At 42.3% G+C, this 4,411-nt stretch overlaps 1 non-coding gene across 1 annotated transcript; it reads left to right on the top strand.

Moving 5' to 3' along the window:
* Nucleotides 1-2,732: 2,732 nt before the first annotated feature.
* Nucleotides 2,733-2,871, top strand: LOC123947737. The gene has a single exon (XR_006819789.1). It is a non-coding gene; the product is annotated as a U4 spliceosomal RNA (small nuclear RNA).
* The last annotated feature ends 1,540 nt before the right edge of the window (nucleotides 2,872-4,411 follow it).

Below are 4,411 nucleotides of genomic sequence, written 5' to 3'. Positions count from 1 at the left end.
GAATTACGCTATCATCATTCCTCACATTGGCTCTGGCCTCACGGAACTTAAATACCAACACTTTTCTAAGGCCATGTTTCATCTTGCCAGTGTGCTATGGTTTCGACGTATTTAATTTTTTTCCTCCATAAATAGCATGGGCCACGAAATTAGAGCCATCCCTATGGATAACGGTGTTAGGTTTGCACAAGGAGGGGGCGTTACATAAATTATATGTATCAAGTACGACGTAGCTAGCAGGGTGGGATGCCAGGTTAGCAATCACCTGTAAGCAAAGAAATAAAAGAAACCATCTTTAAGGAAATGGAGAGCTTCTGTGCAGCCTCGCACGCTGTGGTTCAGAACCCCGCGGTACGGAAGTTTCTCTCTTTGTAAATTTCTCTTCCTCTTCCAAAAGACGTCTCTAAGTTGTACTATCTTTTCCCCCCGTCATTTATTTATTTTTTCGTATTGGGAACGAGCTGAATGCAACTGGGTTGCTTCTCATATACCTTGACTGGCGAGATTTTTTTGAACATAAAATAAAATGCAACCTTTGGAAGGCTATTTATCTGTCTTCAGAAAAGGTCACGGGAAGAATGCCATAGAATTTTCGAACGGTTCATCCATCAAAAATGCAGCTCCCCATTGATTCGTCCTGAATTGTCAATTTCCAAAGAGCCGCAGGGACAAGCCTTCATCAGGGAGAAGAAACCCTTGATAAGGAAGAGGATGAAGTGATAAATGATTTTTCTGGCTCTTTCCTTTGGGAAAGACAGTCAACTTGCCCTTAGCCTCCGGCAATAGTGTTTCTTGAACCATCTGGACAAAGAGTTTGTGGTGATAATGATAATGTGAATTCGACAATGTGGTTTAAGGAAAAAAAAAAAAAAAGAAGTCACTGCCCAAATTAAAGACCCCTAATAAATGACCTGATGGAAAAAACTAGCAAAGTCCAGAAATAAATAGTCTTAACCCAAAGTGGATTGTCAAATACATTGTCAAATCACTGGCTGAAAGAAATTTTTTTCAAAGCAAACTGGAAATACTATGGCAAAATAAACCTCCCATCCAGGTCATGAGACAATAGACCAAATAATGCTCAGTATATCTCCTAGATTCAGTCATTTTTAGCATTAAAAAGAAGCATATTCAATGTCCAAAAAAAACTGCAATGGTCATTTTGCACCGAGTATCACTGACATCTTTGCAGCCACTTATCACACAGGAAAGTGTTTTGCTGAATGAGACTGTCCTTCCCTGTTTTCAGTCTCTTTTTGACGCCACCACCAAGGGAATGTCCACGCCACTCAGTATTTGTGATTTGTCCAAGGTTGGTGGGATCCGATTCCAAACTGAAGCTTCGTAATGACTAATAATGGCGCGAGGGTGCCCTGTTCCACCTAAGACACCAAGCCCTGGCCAGGAGCAATAAACATGATCCCCCTCAAAGGGTTTGTGGTCTTACGTAATACACATAAACAGCATTTAGAATGGAGTGTGATGAGTTCTGGTTAAGGGGAGAAACGGAGATTCTTGCAGGAAGTGTGAGGCCTAGGGTGAGCCCTGGGAGCTGGCCAGGGGATATCACACACACACACACCCACACATACCACACCACACCACACCACACCCATGCACACGCAGACACACAGCACACAACACAGCGCACGTATGCATACATACATGCACGTACAACATCCAAAGGTGTACGCCCCACAGACAACTCACGATACTTATCACATGACACACGCACACATGTGCATACATGAAACACACCACACAGCTCATGTGCATGCATGGCACAGGCAGGCACACATATATACATAAAACGAGTGTGACACAACATTCAACAATATGCATGTTCCATGCCCTCCACACCACATGACACGCGCATGCACACATCTGTCCACCCATATTCATGCACCATAGCACACAGGTACACACACAGAGCATACAGCACACATGAATGGCACACACACACACACCCCTCACAACACACACACACACACACAGGTGAGAGAGAAGGAATACTTTAATGTTTCAGACATGAAAACCTGCGAGCCAGGAGAGAAGGGGAGAGAGAACAGTGCCTGGAAAGAACCTGAATACACTGGGTTTCAAAGGTGAGGAGCAACGAGATCTCTTTGGCCTGTGGCAGTTTCCAGGCTGCCCGTCCTGAATGACTGGCACTGGGGGGCTAGGCAGGCCTCGTTCATCCTCAAGAGGAGAGCAACTGACACTCTGTGGGTTTGCTGGGCCAGATTCTTTGAGAAGGAAGAGTTTGGTAAAAGGTTGTAGGTTAATCTTAAGAGCAGAATAATTTTTAGAGTCCAGCTTGACCCCATTCAATTGTTCTGTCGAGATTATGATTTGTAGCCCTAATTGGGAAGATACAGAAGTACTATGTTCCCACCTCTGCAGACTGGCTTCTAAATGCTGCAGTTTTTCATCCTTGGACATTCCAATTAGATCTTTTTAAATCTTCCCTCTTTCTCTTCATCATCCCCATCTTTTCCTTTACATGATCTGACATATATTTAAGATTAATAATAACTGATTTAAGATCTTTCTGCTACTTCCATCCACTCTGTCATTTCAAGGTTTATTTTTACTGATTAATTTTTCTCCTACAATGACTCATATTTTTCTTCTTCTTTCTATGCCTGGTAAGTTTTCATTGTTGCCGGACATTGAGAACTTCACATTGTCAAGCGCTGGATTCTGTTGTATTCCTTTAAAGAGCATATGTCAGCTTTGCGCAGTGGCAGTATTGTAGCCAGTGAGGTTTATCCGAGGTGCAATTATTGTTAATTAAAGAGCATATGCCTTTGTTCTAGCATGCAGTTAAGTTACTGCAGTCATTTTAATCACTTGTGAGCCTTGACAGGCCAGGTCAAGAAAAGCCTTTATGCTAGAACTGTTAACCCCACAATTAAGGTGTGGCCCTTCTTTTGACTTGAATTAATACTCCATGTCTTATGCATTTTTTCCACTCTGACTGGTGGAGCACATGCTCTTACCGGCCCTGAGCAAGGTCCAGGGATGTTGAGTCTGCTGCTACCTGCATGTGGTTCCCCCCACTCAGGACTGTGTAAGTCAGTTCTCAACCAGAGGTTAGAGAAGACCCACCAGAGATCTCAGCAACTTGCTCTGTGCAGCTCGTTTACAAAGAACTCTGCCTCCATATTGTAGCCACCTTGGCTTCCTAAATGCCACTCTCCAGTCTCCTCAATGCAGCCAGATCTCCAGACTTCGCTTCAGTTTCCTCTCCCTGCATGGTAGGGTCAGGACCTGCCTCCAGGCTGTGATTTGAGGCAATTCTAGGGATCACCTTTTTATTTCTCTTTTCACAGGCCTCCAGTTGTCCAATGTCCAGAAAGTAATGTTTTATATTTTTTTCATATGTTTTCAATGAGGATATTCCTATAGCCTAGATGCTTCATCACTTTAATGTATGTAAATTTTAGGTCAATTTCTTCCATAGATGATAGATAGATAGATCGATAGATAAGCAGAGATAGCAACAGGTAGAGATCTATAGATAAAAATGCACACAGGGGTATATTAGCAAGCAGGCGCATATAGTCACACAACGTGTCCATAGCTCTGAAGGGTTCACTCTCTGACCCCAGAGGCACCAACCAAGGTCATATATAGAAGCCCTTTCCTGAAGCAGATAGTACAGGTTCTTAAAACCAACTCAATAGGAGACAAGATCTTCTCTTCCAAGAAATTCAGGGAAAAAAAAATTCATAGGAAGGACTAAAGGTTTCCTGACCTCAGATACAACATCAATGTCAGGGACAGTGGCTGGCTGAGTTTTATACCTTATTTATGACAGTGTCCCTATAGGTCATTCTTAGCTATAGCATATCTAAAGCTCCACACATTTCAATAATCAAAAACTACTGCATTTCGTGTGATAATAAAGCAATGCTAAGTTGTTAATATCAATTAGGATTATGTTGTTCATATGCTGATTAGTTAACCTTACCATTTTTATGAACAAAGTATTTGTAAAGAATACTTAATATATGAGAGAAATACAATAAAATAGGAATGAATGAAACTGAATGTACAGGTCTCTTAAATTAAGATCAAGGAAAATAAGTACGTGAGAGGGACAGAATATCACTTTGCTGCTTTTCCTCTAATAACACTTAGCACTATCCATCTTTCTTCTGATTCTGAGACAGTGCAACATGGGCGTAACTGGCAAGTGGGTATTTTGACCTCAAACTATCCAAAGTGAAAGACAGATGGATATCGCCAAGCAGATACTCAGAAGTTATGGGATTTCTTCCAGGGACGACTCATTTTGGTAGGAATGCTGTGGCTCCCTGCATCCAGGAGGAGAGAGGAGCACAAAGGTTGCTCAGGGGTTGCCTGGACCTCTCGCCATTTAGTGACCTCTGTGAAGACTGTTGGG

Source organism: Meles meles, chromosome 7, assembly GCF_922984935.1.
Source record: "Meles meles chromosome 7, mMelMel3.1 paternal haplotype, whole genome shotgun sequence".
In the NCBI taxonomy this organism is placed as follows: domain Eukaryota; kingdom Metazoa; phylum Chordata; class Mammalia; order Carnivora; family Mustelidae; genus Meles; species Meles meles.
Note: the sequence above shows the minus strand (reverse complement) of the source record. Positions and strands in the feature narration are given on the sequence as shown.